The sequence below is a fragment of the Lepidochelys kempii genome, chromosome 3 (assembly GCF_965140265.1).
Source record: "Lepidochelys kempii isolate rLepKem1 chromosome 3, rLepKem1.hap2, whole genome shotgun sequence".
In the NCBI taxonomy this organism is placed as follows: domain Eukaryota; kingdom Metazoa; phylum Chordata; order Testudines; family Cheloniidae; genus Lepidochelys; species Lepidochelys kempii.
Window position 1 is genome coordinate 34,179,034 of NC_133258.1, and position 20,774 is coordinate 34,199,807.

Consider the following 20,774-nt stretch of genomic DNA (forward strand, 5'->3'; position numbering starts at 1 on the left):
ACGTCAAGAATTATAGCATTCAAAAACCAGTTAGAGAACACTTCAATCTCTTTGATCACTCGATTACAGAATTAAAAGTGGCAATTCTTCAACAAAAAAACTTCAAAAACAGACTCCAGTGAGAGACTGCTGAATTGAAATTAATTTGCAAACTGGATACAATTAACTTAGATTTGAATAAAGACTGGGAGTGGATGGGTCATTACACAAAGTAAAACTATTTCCCCATGTTTATTCCCCCCCCCCCCACACACACACACACTGTTCCTCACACGTTCTTGTCAACTGCTGGAAATGGCCCACCTTGATTATCACTACAAAAGGTTCCCCCCCAAGCTCTTCTGCTGGTAATAGCTCACCTTACCTGATCACTCTCGTTACAGTGTGTATGATAACACGCATTGTTTCATGTTCTCTGTGTATATAAATCTCCCCACTGTATTTTCCACTGCATGCATCCGGTGAAGTGAGCTGCAGCTCATGAAAGCTTATGCTCAAATAAATTTGTTAGTCTCTAAGGTGCCACAAGTCCTCCTTTTCTTTTGCGGATACAGACTAACACAAGTGCTACTCTGAAACCTGTCAAACAATACTGAACATCCATCCAACTTCTGAAAAATCAGGCTATTCTAAGGCGTAGCAAGTTCGGCACTCCAAAAATGGAGGCACCCAGAATAATAATGATGATGATTTTTATTAATTTATTACTGTACTGCCTAGGAACTCTAGTTATGGATCAGGAACCCATTGTAGTTGGCACTGTGCAAACACAGAACACAAAACACTAATCACTTTTGAAATCTTGACTTAAGCAACTGTGTTACAAATTTGCACTAAATATGTGGTACTGTATGTATGCATATTAATATATATTTATAGAGAGATTTCTATGACACTCATTAGCATAGTGTCTGAACACCTCACACACATTAATGAATTTATCAAATAACCTGAGTCCTCCTTGAGTGGAACATAAATATTATTGTCTCCATTTAACATAGTGGACAACTGGGGCATAAAGGGACTTGGCCAAGTCTTCAGAAGAGTTAAGAATAGAACTGAGACCTCATTACTCTCAATCTAGGGCTTTAACTATCAGACTAACCTTCCCTGCCAAGTTGTATGCTCATAGGGAAGCTGTGAGTGCCATCCCAGTCTTTATAAATATTCTAGGTAAGGCATCTGTCTACATACTGGTCTGCAGTTTGTATGGGTTCTTTTATTTTTGTTAAACCACCTATTTTAGAGAAATATTATAATAAAAATCTATGGTAATAAATGTATGCATTAAATAAAGAAGTGCATGATGTAGGAGACATGCTGAATCTGTGCGAAAAATGCTGCAGCTAGACTTCTGCATTCCTAGTGTAGTTTGTTGCTTATCTGCCACTTGCAGTTATTTGTAATTGGCACACTTCTGTGAACTGTTATGAAATAATGGCCCATGTTTATCCCTGGTGTAGGGATAAACTGAAGTCAACATGGGTGTGTAGATTCATTCTTTGCTACCAATGAGTGACATGAGAAATGTTAAAATGCAGAAAGAGCATTAAATAGCCTGGCTTCAATCAGGCCTGAGAGATTTGAATTCTATGATAATGTGCTTATAATGACTGTGATAGTTATGCTGAGCGCAAAAACCAGTCTGAATGTTAATGAAAGACACAGCTGAAGAGCTATTCAAACTTGTGGTTAGGCTGATGTCAGATGTGGATGCAGAGGAAGGGGAAGTTAAGGAAATTTAAGAAAAATAGGTACATGAATCCTTAGGATATTGGGTTACTAGCCTGGTGGGAGACATCTGGAAACCGGCTTTTTAAAAGCATTTAAAGCTGGGGGCAGTAGTGCAGGGACTGGGGAGGTGTCTGGCAGCAGAGAGACAGAGAACAAGTTCTGCCCCTCCTATGCTTCGTGCTTCATCCAGTCCTCAACCATAAACTCCCCACAAGACCCAAACTCCCTGGCACTGGATCCTGACATATAGCAAAGGAAAACAGGCTGTCTTGGCTAGGGTTTGGAGAAATAACTAGCAAAGAGCCAAAATGGGATGGACCAAAGAGGCTGGTGGGGAGAGTAGGGGAACTGGAGTCTTTACAGCAAAACTAGATGACCTGGGGGATTTCACAAAGAAGGAAAAATTGGGGGGGGGGGGTGGGGGGGACTGTGTGTTTCAAGTTAGCTAAAACTTTTCTGTGCTGAACAGCTTATTATTGGGGACATTTGGCACTGATTTCTGGGCTTAACTCAAATTTCATTTTAACATTGCATTTTACCTAAAAATGTGTTGCTAACTCTCATGATTTTTTTTCATGAGCCTTGAAATTTTTTTAGTGTTTTTCGTAAAGCCTCCAGCTGCTGGAATCAGGCTATTGCACAAGAATCTCCATTTTCATTTTTTAAAAATAAAAAATAAGTTTCTAGTCTATGAGACCTAGGGCAAGTCACTTAAGGATTGTCTACACAAACAGTTAGTGTGCAGCAAACTAGGGTGTAAATCTATGTCTAACTAGCCTGCCATATACTAAGTGTCTGTATGGACCCTGTGGCCATGCACTATGAATTCCCAGTGTGCTTCGATCAGTTCCCATTTCAAAGTGGATTACAGAACTTTTAGTGCATGGTAGTAGGGACCACATGGACAGTTACTGTGCTGCAGTCTAGTGCAAGGTAGATTTACACCCCAGCTTGCCACACACTAACTGTTTGTGTAGATGTGACCTGAGTCTCTCTGCACCTCAGTTCCCCATATGTAAAATGGAGATAATAGTACTTCCCTACCTAGCAGGGAGGTAGTGAGGATAAATACAGTAAAGACTGTGATGTGCTCAGCTACTGTAGTAATGGGCCATATAAGTATGTAAGAGCTTGTCTATACAGCAGGTTAGGACCAAGTTAAGTAAATGTGTGAATTTAAAGTGCATTAAATCCCCATGTGGAGCTGTCCTTCAGAAGTAAAGTGGCTTTACTCCTCTTTAGCTTGCTTCACTTTGTCCACATGGGTTTAATGAATTTTAAATTCACACCTTCAGCTAATTTGGCTTAATTTTCCAGAATGTCCTCAAGTACATAGATAAGCACACAGCAGCAGTCTCATTGCTCTCCAAACTCACTAGTCTCTGGGTCAGAAGTTTTCAAAAGCAACTAGTGATATAGGGTACCTCAGGTTTGGGGTGCCCAGCTTAACAGGGCCTGATTTTTGGAAAGTGCAGCCCTCTGAAAATCAGACTTCTTGAAGGTGTGTTATGCTGGGCACCCTAAAATCGAGACACTCAAAATCTCTAGTGACTTCTGAAAATTTTGGCTACATAGGGTTTTATTTTCCAATGAGCTGAAAAAGCAGCAATGCCAAAACACTTTGCCAAGTCACATCTCTCACCTGGCTGAGAATATTAGATTTGATAGGCATTGTAAAGCTTTCTGTTTTGGTTATTAAATTCAAGTAATTCAACATTATTCTTTTAATTTATTTTTCTTGTTTTTAGTGAAACCAAGTGTAGGAGAGGCCGATTTTATTATAAAATGTAACCTCTTCAATAAGTTCTTAAAAAATCCCCTAGCTGTTATAACAGTTGTTTCTGTAAGATCTCTCTGTGTACACTGTAGGCTATTGCTGTCATTATCATCCAGGTCTTCTGTAAAATGATCTAGTTCTGAAAAAGCACTCCAAGATTAGAGCATTTTACCACGGTTTAATACATTTATAATTGGATTCAGGGTTCCAGCTGGAAAGCAAGAGTAGAAAGTGGGGAGGGGTGTGGGAAACGTGTGTCTCTGGGTATTTATTTTTTAGGGATTATTGAGTAACAAGCCACAGAGGAAGAACAGAAAGGTGGGAATTTGGTCTCCTTGAAAAGGTGGGAACCATCAGCAATTTCAATATCCTCTGAAACTTGTATTTCAAAACCAAAACAGCTGTGATCTTGGTGGAAAGACTGAACATTTTGACACTCATATTCTGCTCATAAAAACAATTACTCTTTCGTGCCAGGGCTAAGTCATTTTATTTGCATTAACAAATAATATTATGAATAAAAGTCAAGCTGGCCATTGAGGTAAATGGAAAATGGCAATTCCATTTACTTCATTGGCAAGGACCCAATATCTTTTCATTCTCACAAAGAAAACAGCTGGGATCTTGTGGAAAATAGTAATACTGTAGCTTCTAATGACAGGCTTAAATATGGTGGGCCATATGATTTCACACACACTGCAGGAGGAGGGCAGAGAGCTTAGAAAAGATCTCGAGCTTCACCTTGCAGAGTGGAGAAAGTCAAAATGTGAAAAATATAACCAGCACATTTAACCCTTATTTCTGCCCGTGAATAATTTGCCAGTTGATCCTGATTTCAGAAAAATGGGTCATTTTTTCAAGTATTCACTGAGACAGATTTTTTTACCTTACTTATGTTGAGTAACACCTTACTTAATAAAGTAATGTGATTATTCCCCTCTATTCGGCACTGGTGAGGCCACACCTGGAGTACTGAGTCCAGTTTTGGTCCCCCCACTACAGAAGGGGTGGGGACAAATTGGAGAGAGTCCAGCGGAGGGCAATGAAAATGATTAGGGGGCTGGAGCACATGACTTATGAGCAAGGGTGTCCCTAGCTATTTTGGTACCCTACACAGACCCCCAGGCCTCCACGGAGGGGTGTAGGGGGGGGCTGGCCCCAGGCCTCTGTGGGTAGGAGCAGGAGGGGCTGGCCCCAGGCCTCCTTGGAGGGCTGGGGTGGGGAAGGAGCGGAGCAGGGGTGTGGGCCTGGGGAAGAATCAGAGCAGGGGATGGAGCAGCATGCAGCTGTGCAGGGCACCAGGAAATTTGGTGCCCCATGCAGCTGTATGCTTTGCGTATGGGTAAGGATGGCCCTGCTTATGAGGAGAGGCTGAGGGAACAGGGGTTATTTAGTCTGCAGAAGAGTCAGCTGATGGCCCTTGCGAGGGAGGGGAGAAGCAGAGCCACAGCACCCTCACTGCTCCAGGGAGGAGGAGGAGAAAAGGTGGGGTGGGTCCTTGGAGAAGGGGGGTGGTATCAGGGCATATCCCCTCCAGCCCCATGCCATAAGCCGCTCTGGGCAGGGGGCTGGGAGCACCCCCAGGACCCTAGCCCACACACCCAGCCCTCTGCCCTGAGCCCTGCACCCCCCCACATACCCCAGCCTCCTGACCCCTGCACCCCCCCATGACCCCAGCCCTGACTTCAGCCCCCCACACCCCATGCCCTGACACCTGCACCCCCCTCACATGCCCCCAGCCCTCTGCCCTGACTCCTGCACCCCCCACACATCACCCAGCCCCGCACACCCGATACCCTAACTCTTGCACCCCCCCCACAGCCCCACCCCCACCCTGAGCACCAAACGGGAGCTCCTGCACCCCCTCCCCCACATTCCCACCTGCACCCCTCGCACCAAATGGGAGCTGCCCTGGTAAGCACTTCACACCCAAACCTCCTGCTCCAACCCTGAGCCCCCTCCTTCATTCTAGCTCCTGGCCAGACCCTACACCCCAACCCCCAGCCTGCTCCTTCACCCCCAGCCCTGTGCTCAGTGCACTCCTACCCTCAGTTCAGTGCAGACAGAGAGGAAGAGAATGGGCTAGAACCAGGGAGAAGGTAGGTACCCACTCTATGTGAGCAGGGCTGGGATCCCAGACCGGCAGTGGGCTGAGCGGGGCCAGCAGCCGGGACCCTGGCTGGCAGGAGCCGGCGGACGGAACCCCAGACCGGCAGCGGGCTGAGCCACTCAGCCCACTGCCGGTCTGGGGTCCTGGCCGCTGGCCCCACTCAGCCTGCTGCCGTCCTAGGTGAACAGAACCCCAGGCTGGCAGGGGCTGAGTGGGCCGGCGGTGTAAGATTAGCATTTTAATTTAATTTTAAATGAAGCTTCTTAAACATTTTGAAAACCTTGTTTACCTTTCAGAGTAACAGCCGTGTTAGTCTGTATTCGCAAAAAGAAAAGGAGTACTTGTGGCACCTTAGAGACTAACCAATTTATTTGAGCATGAGCTTTCGTGAGCTACAGCTCACTTCATCGGATGCATACCGTGGAAACTGCAGCAGACTTTATATACACACAGAGATCATGAAACAATACCTCCTCCCACCCCACTGTCCTGCTGGTAATAGCTTATCTAAAGTGATCATCAAGTTGGGCCATTTCCAGCACAAATCCAGGTTTTCTCACCCTCCACCCCCCCACACACAAACTCACTCATGCTCAAATAAATTGGTTAGTCTCTAAGGTGCCACAAGTACTCCTTTTCTTGTTTATCTTACATACGACAATAGTTTAGTTATATAATATATAGACTTATAGAAAGAGAACTTCTAAAAAACATTAAAATGTATTACTGGCATGCAAAACCTTAAATTAAAGTGAATAAATGAAAACTCGGCACACCACTTCTGAAAGGTTGCCGACCCCTGATCTAATCTGACCACCCGTATAACACAGTATAATGAAGCCAAATAGCCTCCCTCCAAGTGGGAAAGCAAGGGACCATTACACTCCCCTTGGAGGGTGGAGCCTAGATCGCCTTGTCCCCCTCCCCTTGCCGGAAGTACCGGGGGAAGGCCGGAAGTATAAAAGACCGGCCCTGCAGCACAGCTAGGGGAGAGCCTGCGGAGGAGGAGGAGGACACTTTGCCGGTTCTGCCGCGTCCCCGGGACGAACCTGCACCTGGCTGTTCCCGATCCCCAGACGCTGATGAGGACTGGCCTGGAGTGCCTGCCACCTTGTACCCCGAAGAACTGGAAGAGGCCTGGAGACCACTGGTACCGAACCCTGGGGAGGCAGGAAGTAGCCCAGGGGCAGCCACGGAGCGGCCGGCTGCAGAGCCACGTGTGGCTGTCAGCATGTTGTGGCTGGATCCCCGCTGATGCAGGGGCAGCCAACCCTGCCCCTGCCAGGGTCCTGGGCTGGGACACGGTGGAGTAGGGTGGGCCTGCATCCCCCTGCCACTGCACCAGTGTTTTCCCCAGGAATTGAAATTAGGGGGGTGTTCAAATTTACAGTGGGGTGGGGGTGTGTGGTCAAGGCCAATGAGGGGTGAGACCGTGAGGGTGAAGGTGGGCTGTATGGCACCATAATAAAAACTGAAAAATGTTTCATGACCATTTTATTAGATTTTAAAATCATCACACAAATTAAAGATGGCTACTTAAGCTTTCTAGGAAGCACTACATCTACATCCTTCTTGGTTTCTTGTTATAATTTTGCACAACTCTGTCAATGAACTTCTTGAATGCAATGCATTCAGATTTGGTGGCTTCTCGTGTTTCCGGTACTTCCATTCCTTCAATTGATATGCTCATTAGTTCATTCACATGATCAGGTAGAAGGCGACTTCTTTCAAAACACAAAATTCTATTCAATGATGAAAAAGAACACTGAATTGTAGCTGTTGTGACTGGGAGTAGCAAGAGATGAATTCCTACTTCTTTCCGCCCAGGAAACATAGCATAAAGATCGGGTCGAGTCACTAGTGATGATAAAAAAGAAGTCAAATCTTCATTCATTCGTCTTATGATATTCCACTCTGTGTTCAAATTCTCTATTCTTTCCTGAGCACATGGCAGCCCCACTGCTGGTAGTGCCTCACTCCACTCAACTGTCGGTGTTTTATAAGACAGGGATCTGTAAAAGCTACATAGAGGTTGAGTAGAATCTAGAAGTCTCTGTTATAGATTTTTAAAAATCAAGTCTGTGTACTTTTTCAGTTGTCTTAACAAACACTTCTTGTCCTCTTCACTTAAGGATTCAATATAAATGCCTTCATTAGTCAACTTCTGTACTGAAGTCTTTGCTTCTTCCAGTACTTTTTCAATGGATAGCTCTCTGATTGATCCAAATGTAGCTTCTATTGCTGGACAAAGATCTACTACTGTTGTAGCAGATGCCTGGATAGCATTGTTTAATGACCCAAGTGGTTTCAACAGTAGACTTACAAGCGAGAGAATGGCAGTGGTCTTCTCTGAACATAGTAGCAAAAAGAAAAGGAGTACTTGTGGCACCTTAGAGACTAACCAATTTATTTGAGCATAAGCTTTCGTGAGCTACAGCTCACTTCATCGGATGCATTCAGTGGAAAATACAGTAAGGAGATTTATATGCACACAGAACATGAAAAAAATGGGTGTTATCATACACACTGTAAGGAGAGTGATTCTGTATTTTCCACTGAATGCATCCGATGAAGTGAGCTGTAGCTCACGAAAGCTTATGCTCAAATAAATTGGTTAGTCTCTAAGGTGCCACAAGTACTCCTTTTCTTTTTGTGAATACAGACTAACATGGCTGTTACTCTGAAACCTGTCATAGTAGCAAAAGTAATCCACCAGCCTCATTACTTAGATCCATCCCATCTTGGTAGATACTTTCCAAAGCCAGTAATCTTGGCTGGAGTAATTTTAAGACAACAGCCAAGGATCACTCATAAGAAAGCCAGAGGGTTTTCCCAGGTTGGACTAATTTGAACTTCAGTCCCTGTAGGATTCATAGAAGGTTCAGGCACTCGGCAACATTCAGGGCACACCCGGAGTGTTGTGCAGGAGCTGTGCACACACAGCTCCTCTCAAGGGCATGAACCTTGGAATCTTGCCCAGATGACACAAACCGTGGGAAGCCTCCCAGGACTGGGCTCAAGGCCCGAGAGCAAGGAATGCGGTAGATAGAAATTGGTAAATAAGAATGTTAAACAAAGCCAGTGTATTCCTTTTGTCTGTTGGAGAATGTAATGCGCGGGGGGAGAGAAAAAGAATAAAGGAGAGGGTGGAAAGCTGACAGGCAGAAGTCCGTTTGCAGACCAGCCTGTTTGCTTGCTTAAAGCTCTGTGCTGTCTTGTATTTGAACCGCAACAAGTCCCAGTGTATCTTCTATATTTTCCAAGATATTCACTCTTTTTGGACTCTTGTTGAAAAAAGAATATAATGAGGACATTAAATTTATAGCTTTTTTTAATGCCTTTTGAAGAGTCTGCAGCTCATACTAGCGCAAGTTGGAGTAGATGGCCTCTGCAGTGTGTATAGAAGAGACTAGGGCTACACTTTTCTCTGAGCGAAGCTTGTGCTCCACCATGTCTTCCAGAGAAGTTTGCAACTCCATCAAATGCACAAGCAGTCATCTGTTTGGGGTCCAATTGACAAGCATTTAACTCTAAGATGTGAGTTGTCACAGATGCAGCCAATCTGTCTTCTATAACTTGAACATCTAGAAATGCATGTACTGGCCTACCACTGACATCATGATAATGTACACAATGACTTAATACTTGATGACCATTTGCATTGGTGCATTTATCAGCCATGTATGCAAATTTTTTGAATGTGGTGAGAGAGTTCTTAACTTTTTCAACTGTTGAGTCTTTCACTGTTGAACCACATGCGTCTAGCCAGTCAGTTGAGTTTCTTGCAGAAAGATAGTGAGAATTTGCTGGTCTTGTTAGGGACCAGTGTTCAATTTCAGGATGAACAAGTGACAATGCACTTAACATTGACCTCAAGTTTGTAGTGTGTGGTATCTCTTGCCTAAATAGAAAGTTTGATGCCACGGCCATGTTTGTTCACATGAACTGTGTTGTTTCTCCAACATTCTTAACAGCCACATTAACATTCACCGGTGTTGTCCTTGGTCAGTGGAAACTCAGAGTTCAGAGCTGCTTTCACATGAATTCATCTCCCAGGTGTGGGGGGGGGGCAAGAAGGCACCTTGCTCATTCCTCCAGCTGCTCACTGTTAGCTCTGGCCACCAATGTTCGTTGTGCTACCGTTCACTCCATCACTCTGTTGCCAATGGCCCTGCGCCATCACCTTCTGCTGCCACCTGCCACTGTGACCTCTGCAAGTTGGTCTCTTGAGGTTCCACCCAGCTCTCAGTGATTTTAGCTGACCTCTCAGTGGGGGAACCTTGCTGCTAGTGCAGACTGGGCCATCTCTTCCACAGAAACACTGTCCCACTGCAGGTCTAAGCACTTAGTCCTAATTATCAGTGATTTCAGCTGTAGTGATCACTTAACAAAACAAAGACCATCTATGGAGCCTAATCAGCTCTGTCTTTAAACAGTGGAGAGGGGCAGGTCTAATGGTCTGCCTGAGTCACAAGTACTATCAAGCAAAACACCTGTCCCCACCCTCTCTCTTGATGCCCTCAATCAGCATAGGCTAAGTACAGTTCTACTACCCTTTACTCATACCATAAGAATAACATTTCATTACACCTCCCGCCCCCCCCCCCCCTGCATTCAAGTGATTTGTAACACAACCCCAGCCAAAATCTATCACTTGGGCAACACACCTTTGTTTGCTGCATGCCTAGGTAGATTAGGTGTGAATGTAAATACAATCTGGTCCTAAAGCCTTTCCCCCAGCTCATCACTAGCTGTCAGGGAGAGCTCATTTAGACTTTGCTTATAAATCATAATTTGAAATTATTAGGTTGGCCAACATCACTGAAATGAATGCACTGACATGGTCATAAAAACAACAGCTGTATAAGGAAGCTAGTCTATGTTCATTCTTTTCAAAACTATTATACTTTTTCAGATACACATATTTTATCATACACTGTATGTGCTTTTAAAGTGTGTATTAATGTTTCAATTTCAGCTCAAATTTCCAAACAATCACTAAATTGGCAACACTGCATGTAACTAGTTCACAAACCTGGGGGGGGGTGTTGGGGAAATTCAAGGGGGGCAAACACCCCCATGGGGGTGTAGGGAAATCCCGCACCCCACCTTGGGGTGGCTGACTCCCTACACTCTGCAGGGAAGCTCTAGCCCTGAGGAAGGAGCTGCCCTTACCAGCTCACCATAGACAGTTTGTTTGCTGGCTGCCTGAGCCCTGCCCAGACTTAAGACTGTCTGCTTGCTAGCAACCTGACCCTACTCAAGCCCAGGCCCCAGCTCACCTGTAGACTGCTCGCTGCCTCTGCCCAGACCCAAGCCAGCCCTCAAAGACTGTTTGTTTGCTAGCTGAAGCTAGCCCTGAGACTGTTTTGTTGCTGGCTGCCTGAGCCTCTTCAAACCCAGGCCCTAACCCTGATAGACTCTTTTATTTGCTGGCTTCCTGAGCTCCGCCCAGGCCACAGCCAGCCCAGATATATTCTGTTTAAGGCTGACTACTTGAGCTACCCAAACCCAGGCTAAAGCCTGAGAGGGACTATTAATCGCCCAGCCCTATTGTGGGCTTTTGGCTGCCTTGCAGGCTCTGGTCTTGGCCAGACAGGACCAGCCTGATTGGCCTCCCTCCGAGCGGGAGAGCAAGGTACCATTACACACAGGCCATAGAATTTCATTGATTTATTCCTGCAGTGAGCCCAATAGCTTGCATTTGACTACGGCAGGGGTCGGCAACCTTCAGCACGCAGCCCAAAAGGGTAATCCACTGGTGGGCTGCGAGACATTTTGTTTACATTGACCGTCCACAGGCACAGCCCCCGTAGTGGCCACAGGTCACTGTTTCTGCATATCTTCCATACCTTTTGTGCTACTACTGGCCACATTTTCATTACACCCCCTGAAATTCTGGGTGCCTTAGCATCTGAGAGGCCAGCCTTGGTATCAGAAGTTGAGCACCCCAGTACTGAGACATCCACATTTACAGATTGCTCTTGAAAACATGGCCTTTGTGTCCAAACGTGTGCCAGACACTGTCCAGACCTATAGGAAGAGCTGACTCTAAGAATTTACAATCTAAAAAGACAAACAGATAAAAGATGGGAAAAGGGAACCAAGCAAAGTCACCAGGGTTATGACTGGTACACAACACAATATTTCTGTGAAAGGGTTTTGTTGTTGTTACCCAATTTCTGAGCTCCTTGTTCTGTTTTTTGCTGGCTTTTTGCTCCCCTCTGACAGCATAACTGGAGCTAAGCATAAACCTAATAACTGTTGTTAATTTGAACATGATTCCTAAACATCTCCTCATGGAACTGAAACAAAAACTGGTGATTCATTCCAGTGACGGTGAGGTCGTTTATCAGTTTTTCAACAATAAAAAACAGAATAGCATGTGCTGCATGAAATCTTTCTCCATCTTTAGCAAGCATTTTCAAATCCTGTACCTCTTAAAGAAGGAAAAGGTCCAGGTCAAAATATAAAAAGGAATAATAGTTAGACTGGGTCATGAAGGATCTCTAACATGGATGACCAACTAGATAAACAGTTGCTCAAAAAAACCCCATAAAATGACTGGCACACCTAAAGAAACAAATAGCTACTAAAAGAAAAACAAACCCAGACAACTGTTCCAAAAGGAAATTCACTGGACATAAGCCATTCTAAGTTACATATGAGAGCTCTAGACCCCCTGACATTTTATATGTTAAGTCTTTTTACTAAAGTGAGCTCAGAAGATTCTTCGCCTTGTCTATTCACAAAAGTTGTACCCATTTAAACTATACCCTATAGTTTAACCATACCACCCCATTTAGAGTGGATGCAGTTATAAAATGCCTGTGCCAACATTTCTAATATCCTGAGACTGACATGGCTACAACATTGCATGTACCGATGTAGCTTATTCCCATATGGAAAAAGAGAAAAGCTATACTGCAGTGATCACCAACTGGTCGATCGCAATCTCTGGTGGTGCAGTGGGGCTGTTGCTAAGCAGGCTCCCTGTCTGCCCCATGCCGCTCCCGGAAGCAGCCAGCACAGCCCCGGGAGTGGAGGGGTCTCCCTCTGCACGCTGCTCCTGCCTGCAAGCACTGCCCCCACAGCTCCCAATAGCTGGGATTGGGAAGCTAATATACACATATGGCTTGAAACTTATAGTCAATGAGTACCATAAGTGAAAGTTGAAAAGAACTTTGAAGAGAGAGTTCAAGAGGACGTTAAACCATTAGGAGGTAAACAGGTGGGGTTCACGCAGTCTGCCTGGAATATTCAACCCAGCAGTTTGTCAGCGGGACCAGGACAATTGATCCCCATAACTCCTCTCCGAACATATATGGTCATAAACAAATAATGATGCATGTGGTAATGTGCAGTTGAGAGTGCAAATGCATACTTATTTATATTGCATGTGCAGCTATCTATATATCTATCAGGTTTCAGAGTAACAGCCATGTTAGTCTGTATTCACAAAAAGAAAAGAAGTACTTGTGGCACCTTAGAGATTAACCAATTTATTTGAGCATGAGCTTTCGTGAGCTACAGCTCACTTCATCGGATGCTACGTGGTATGCATCCAATGAAGTGAGCTGTAGCTCACGAAAGCTCATGCTCAAATAAATTGGTTAATCTCTAAGGTGCCACAAGTACTCCTTTTCTATATATCTATATCCACCTAATTTCTCCTGTGGCCCATATTATTATGCAGTTTAAGCATTTGCCCAAAAAACTTGTCCCTCTCTTCTCTCTTAAATCCAAAGGCTCTTGATATCAGTCTGTAATCATTTTTAAGACAGCAGTTGATATGAATTCTGGTTGAAGTGAGGGACAATTTATGCTGACTCGAATATTATGGGAGAAAACTGATTGGAGTCCAGGAAAATTTATTTCTTTTCTTTGACATGGGTTAAATGGACTGATTTTGAAAAGGTCTGGAGCTGACTTTACAACAACAACCAAATAACCTCCACCAACAATAAAAAATTGAAACTGAGCTCAAAATCTGGATTATGAAAATATTAAGAATAACTATTTAAAAAAATAACAATATTGCTCTCAAAAGAAGCTCGGGATCACATGGCAGGGGACACTAATTTATATGCTGATTTTCAATAGTGTTTTTGTTGTAGAACACTTGTCAAAAGCCTTTTGTAGCCTGCAAGATCAATTGCCTCATCACAGCACTGCATAAAAAAAGATTAATTATAGCTGGTCCAATGGCTTGGTGAATAGTGCAAATCGGAGAGGCACATTTGAGAGTGACGGAGGAGCTCTGATTCCTCAATGCAATGTGGACGGGCAAAGGCTCAGGGAAGGTTCAGCTTGCATTGTTGTTTTTCTCTCCTAGCTGCCCCGGCCTGTGGCAGGCTAAGTCAAGACACTGCAGGTGCAAGGTGTTTTCATTATCTGTGCAGAGAATGTGCAGCAGCTCAGAAGGAGTTAGAGTAAGATCAGGAAAATGGAGGTCTGAAAAAGAGACGTGGGTGAAAAACTGATGACTACTCCCAGCCACTCAGAAATCCACACTCAATTCAAACAAAAATCCTGAGACACTGGACCTGATTCTCCTTCCACACTAGATTTACACTAATGTAACCATGCTGATTTACACCTGTGTAAGTGAGAAAAGAATTGGGTCCATTGTCTGACAGGATGGGCTGTCTCCTTAAGATGCTGTCTCATGTCTTGTTTTTCTCTCACGGTTCAGTTCTGTTTCCTGTTCTGGGTTTTCCTAGTTTCCAAGGCACGAGGAGTGTGTGAGCAAATGCACTATGAATGGAGTATGAAAGGTAGCTAATTCTGCCTGTCTAATAAAAACTACAAGGTGAAGTAGGCAAATGCACACTCCTGTGTAAAAGGCTAATGTGGATGGTTGCCAGACTGCTAATGATTGGAAGACCCAGCTTAGCCAAGCCATGCTGAGGGACAGGTGCAACTGGTTAGCAACTAGGCAGAGGAAATAGGATAAAACCCAGAAATGGCAGATGCAATAGGAATATCAACCCAAAAAGCTATGATTTGGGATTGGCTAGTGAGTTGTGTATTATTGTGGGACAAGAGCTTTATGCTGTTATTTACAGAAACATATTGGGGAAGAGGGAAGGGATTGTTTGGGTTTTTGGTCCAGTCAGAATAAAGTACAGTCTATTAGAGCAGTGGTTCTAAAAGCCACTTGTCTAAAAGCTGCTTGTTCAGGGAAAGCCCCTGGCACGCCAGACCGGTTTGTTTACCTGCCGCGTCCGCAGGTTCGGCCGATTGCAGCTTCCACTGGCTGCAGTTCGCTGCTCCAGGCCAATGGGGGCTGCGGGAAGCAGCGCGCAGCTAGACAAGGGGGTCAGTTCCAACCATGAATACACAGGGTAACTCCTCTCCAAAAGCCTGTCCCAGATTGTGTATGGAGAAAAGAGACGAAGAGCAAATATACATTTAATCTAAATTATTAATTTTACTGGGGGGTTGGAGAGGAATGAAAGCTGACAAAACGAGAACAAAAGTGAAGTTTGAATATAAGCAGAGTGTCTTCCCTTCGTGTTGTGCTGCAGCTGAACTGATCACAAAATGTTTGCTGTGGCAGGGGTTTTCAACCTTTTTCTTTTTGAGGCCCCCCCCATAAAAACTCCACGGCCCACCTGTGTCACAACAACTGGTTTTCTGCATATAAAAGCCAGGGCCAGCATTAGTGGGTAGCAAACAGGGCAATTGCCTGGGGCCCCACGCCACAGGGCCCCCGCAAAGCTACATTGTTTAGACTTCAGCTTCAGCCCTGGTGGTGGGACTCAGGGCCCCAGGCTTCAGCCCCATGCAGTGGGGCTTCAGCTTTCTGCCCAGGGCCTCAGTGAATCTAATGCTAGCCCTGATTGGCAGACCCACTGAAACATGCTCACAGCCCCCTGGTTGAGAATCACTGTGCTATGGTACCTCCATCTGGCTCCTAGATACTTAAAGGTGCAGTACAAAGACAACAGAATCATAATTTATACACAACTAAATACACCACAGATTGATTGGTGACAGAGCAGCCTTGTACTATTTACTTAGCACTGGACCTTAATTTTATGATTCGTTGCTCTGAATTTATTTAGTGGTCTATAGGTGTTATGTTAGGGCCAGAATGTGAAGCCCTAATTCATGCGGAGTAGCACCATACTCTAAGAATAGACTACACTGAGTCTATACAAATCTGGCCCATTGTACATAATTAGTTATCTGTTTTCAACTGCTGAGCACTGGGGTACCATGGATCTCAACATATTCCTAGGCCATTCAAAGGGCAAAACAAGTAAACTAGTCGTGGTTCTTCTATTCTTGCAAAACAACAGTGTAATACCAAGTCTTCAGGCAGAGGAAGCATGGTATTTATAGGCACAATTAAGTCACAATAGTAGGGATTGTTCAGCAAGATGAAAGGTAGTTCTGAAGCTGGAGCCTGTTTTGGGAAACTCTATTAGCATTCCGAGGAATACTTCCAATAATGTTTTACAATCTTGGAGTGGGGGAGGGAGGGCAGTTAAGTGTGCCTTAAGGGCTAACTGTTGAAAGCAGACTCTTAAAAGTGCAGTCTGAAGAATGAGGAGGAAAGTTGCAACTTCTTATTATTAACTTAGACAACAATAATTTCTTTTTACCTGCCAAGGGAGTGCAAAAGTATAAATAAATATTATAAACACAGGTCAAGATTATTTTGATGAAGAATAGGGACATGATTTATTTTATGGAAAACTACCCCATTTTTCAACCATCCCTCTGCCATTATGATGCTATGCCCCTTTTTATAGAGATGTTAACATATATTTTAAATGGTTACATGTCTATAGACCCAGTGAGGTGTCAGGCCTGTGGCATTATTAAGATTTGCAACCCTGTACCAATGTCCCCCTTTAAATTATTCTTAAAATTTTCAGTGGTCTGAGGATGGCACGTGAATCCCTTCAGCGTCTCTTCCCTCCTGCCCCCACCCTAATATTCAGTGGGACAATCTCTTCCATAACCCTATACTCTCAACAATCTTGGACAACTGCTCGCTGCAATTTGCTGTTAGTGTGTTTCACCAGTGTAGAAAAATATAGAATCAGACACTGGACCCATTGATAGTACCTAGAGATTTTATACTATGTAAATAGCACGTTCCAAGAAGACCTTGGCCATTACATTTGATTCTTATTGAGGAGGTACAGACATGGCTTGGAATGTGCAGCTGTATTCACACTGGCAGCTTTCATATCACTCCTCAGTGTTGCCAACCCTCGCCATTAGAAAATCATGAGTCCGACCCTCAAAAATCACGAGATTGGCTTAAAAATCATGAAGATTTTTTAATGAAATGTGGGTTCTCTATTTCCCTTTCAGTTTCTGAGCCTTTAGTGGGCTCTCAGGTCACATTTTCAATATTTACTCTGCAGCCAGGCAGGCTAAAAACGTACCTTTCTAGTACAGCTTGAGCCCCTGGGTTCCTGGGGCGGGGGCTCTGTGAGGAAGGACTCTGGCTGTCATCCCAGGGTGATTGTGGCTCCCACTGCCCCAGAACTGGACAGTGGGGCTCCTGCCAACCAGGGCTGGCTGACAGATTTGCACCAGTGTAAGGTGGTGACCATGAGGCCAGACTCTGTATCATCCTCGCTGTACCCGTTAGCCATCACTAAGGCTATATTTGGTGCGTAACCATGGCTTCACCACTCTGGATAATCTAGCCCTGGGCATGAACAAAAATTCATCTGCAAATAAAAAGGAGCATGAATATGGCTGCCGTGAACATCGATTCAGAATTTAAACAAATACTTGTAGACACTGTTTTACAGGATCCACCTGACTCTAGGGATGTACTTGGGTCCCATTGTCTACTTTGACACTTTACAGATACATTAAAAATATGATCCATGCCCTGAAGGACTTAATCTACCCCAAAGTGCCCCAACAAGTGATGACAACAAATAAAGAGAAAGAAAGGGCTGGAGGGGAGGGGGCACAAAGGAGAGGTAGAAGAGTACAGCAAGTGGGCTTGTTGAACACATTTTTCCTTCCATAATCTGTTCAATAATACATGTATCACGTACACACATTTCTTTTCTTTCTTTCCCTCCATCATTACTGATTTGCACTTAAAATGTTCCCATATGACCTTTGAATAATTCAAGATATTTTTTAAGCAGCTAAAATCCTTTTCCAAGCCGAAATACCCCTGACTGTAGCTCTCCATCCTGATTAGTCAGCATCCAACCCTACACACTGCCTGCTGCATGCATTTACCACACTTTCCTCTGACAATCGCCATCCTGCGCTCTGGCTCTGGCCCCATGTGATGCCAGGAGCCTGCTCCTTCTCCTGTTTTGGTGGGTGCATGCCTCACTAAGGTTCACAATGGTGCCCAAGATTGTTCATTTTTTAATAATCCAGATGCACTGGTGAGGTCACAGCTGGAGTATTGTGTCCAGTTTTGGGCCCCTGACTACAGAAAGGATGTGGACAAATTGGAGAGAGTCCAGTTGAGGGCAACAAAAATGATTAGGTGGTGGGGGCAGAGGAGAGGCTGAGGGAACTGCGCTTATTTAGTCTGCAGAAGAGAAGAGTGAGGGGAGATCTAATAGCAGCCTTCAACTACCTGAAGGGGGGTTCCAAAGAGGATGGAGGTTGGCTGTTCTCAGTGGTGGCAGATGACAGAACAAGGAGCAATGGTCTCAAGTTTCAGTGGAGGAGGTATAGGTTCGATATTAGGAAAAACTATTTCACTAGGAGGGTGGTGAAGCACTGGAATGGGTTACCTAGGGAGGTGATGGAATCTCCATCCTCAGAGGTTTTTAAGGCCTGGCTTGACAAAAGCCCTGGCTGGGATGATTTAGTTGGGGTTGGTCCTGCTTTGAACAGGGGGTTAGATGACCTCCTGAGGTCTCTTCCAACCATAATCTGCTATGATTCTATGTTGCTTGGGGTGTGGGGCTGTGAATTTGTGCTTCTATTCTCCCCGTAGGCAGGGAACCAAGGCGGTAAGGTCTACTCTCCCAAGGAGGTGATGTTGGTCCTTCCCAGCCCATGGAAGTGGGGTGGGTGGTGACATAGTGTCTTGTGCCCTAGTTGGGCAGCAAGGAGTGTGGTCCACCTGCTCAGAGCTGGATAAGGCACTGGGGAAATGGAGAAAAACAAGAGGCTCCACATTTATTAGCATGTCAATAGAAACAACTCATCATGTAAAACTTACACATAAATCACATTTAGTTCTGACGTTACTTTGGCAGGTGACCAGAGAGCTCAATTAATTCACCACTTAGCTGAGTTGGACTCTTGGTTTGCCCAGCATCAGAGATACAGAGCAAGGTACCCTCAATAAATGCCCAGTCCCCAGGTGAGGCATTCATGAAGGTATTGATTACCTGAGGATATTAATGGCTCTTCCTGAAACTCCCCAACCCTTTCCCCAGGTTTGGGAGGGACATGGTCCTTTCCAGCCTCACTGCTGAGCTTTCTGCCAGCACAAACTGTCTGCAAATATAGCAACAATGAAAAACATACATTAACATGGAGGTGGAAAAAATGTTTGTGTTGACTCTGTGCCAGTGGCTGTTTATTCTGATCCATGCAATGCCTGGAAAGCAGCAGAGGTATTTTAAATGAAGCTAAAATTTAATGGAGAGTTGTGCTGAGCACTATACAATTGTATGGCGAGAGGCAGTCCCTATCACAAAGAGTTTCCAATTTAAATTGACAAGCCAGACAAGGAAGTATTACCGCCCTCCACTCTCATTTGACAGAAAGGGTAGTGATGCACAGAGATGTTAAGTGACTAGTTAAAGGTCAGCCAGGAAAGTCTGTGGTGGAGCCAGGAACTGAACCCAGATTTCCTGAGTCCCAGTCTAGTACTTTAACCGTAAAGGCATCCTCCCTCACTTAAAAGTATTGAAAGAAAAGACCTTTCAGGACCAGGGTTCTCCCTACTCATCTGGTGAAGGACAGCAAGTCCATCCCAATCACACTTCCTTGAGAACAAACATAGCATTGAGGAATCCCAAAAGAGGTTGTAAAGATTTCACTTTGCTTATTGACTGACTGGTACTAGAGGCCTATGAGTCGGTGGTTGGTTAAATCATAGGTTCTCAGACCGGCTGTCATGACCACTCTCCCTTTCTTTTTGGCTCGATAGCAGGGAGTTCCTGAAACTATACAAAAGGGGTCCCAAAACTTTTGTCTGTTGTAACGTGAAGCCACTGTATGGAAAGCTTCAAGAACCATTGCATTAGATCATTCTGCTCCATTATAGTAAAAAATGTCAACTTTATTTATTTATTCATAGGAGAATTAAATTTCATATGAACAGCATTAGCAATATATACCCAGAACCAGATTCCCATTTGTTCCTCATGGAGCATATCAGACAAGCACACCTGATCTCACACCATTTTGCTGCCCGTCCCCCCCGGTTGCTAGAGCACAGTCTGAACAGGGGAGGAAAGTGGGAAGGCTTACTCCCCATGTGGTTGAGAGTTGTGACAATCTGCCCAATAAAGGAAAAAATGGCATTTAACAATATATCAATTTGATATTTCTGAAGTAGCCTTTTCCTAGAGCAGTGGTGGGCAATCTGCAGCCCATCAGGGTAATCCACAGGCAGGCTATGAGACAGAGTTTGCATTGACCATCTGTAAGTACGGCCGCCCGCAGCTCCCATTGGCTGGGAACGGCGAACCACAGCCACTGGGAGCTGTGGGCAGCCGTGCCTGCGGACAGTCAATGTAAACACAGTCTTGCGGCCTGCCAGCGGATTACCCTGATGGGCCGCAGGTTGCCCTCCACTGTCCTAGAGAGATAGCAATAACCATTCCCAAAACTGTAGGTTAATAACAGAGAGAAGAAATAGGAATATCATCTACTGATTAAACATACACAGTCTCTTATTCTCTTGCTACTTCTCATGTGACTCCTGTCCACATTCCTAAGAAGGGACCCCAGTAGGGGTGCATTACTGGCTTTTATTTTGGTCTGATATTTATGCCTACCTTGTTCTGTTCAATGACACTCCCTGTTGTTGTTTTTCTGAATTATGTGCTCTTACCCTTAGATAATAACATAACATAAGGTGCTTTGGTTTTTTGGATTTGTTCATGTAATGTGTAGTATAAAGATACAATAAAATATACATATTAAGAAACACCAAGTCTTCAACCAGCTGCTGTCAGCATT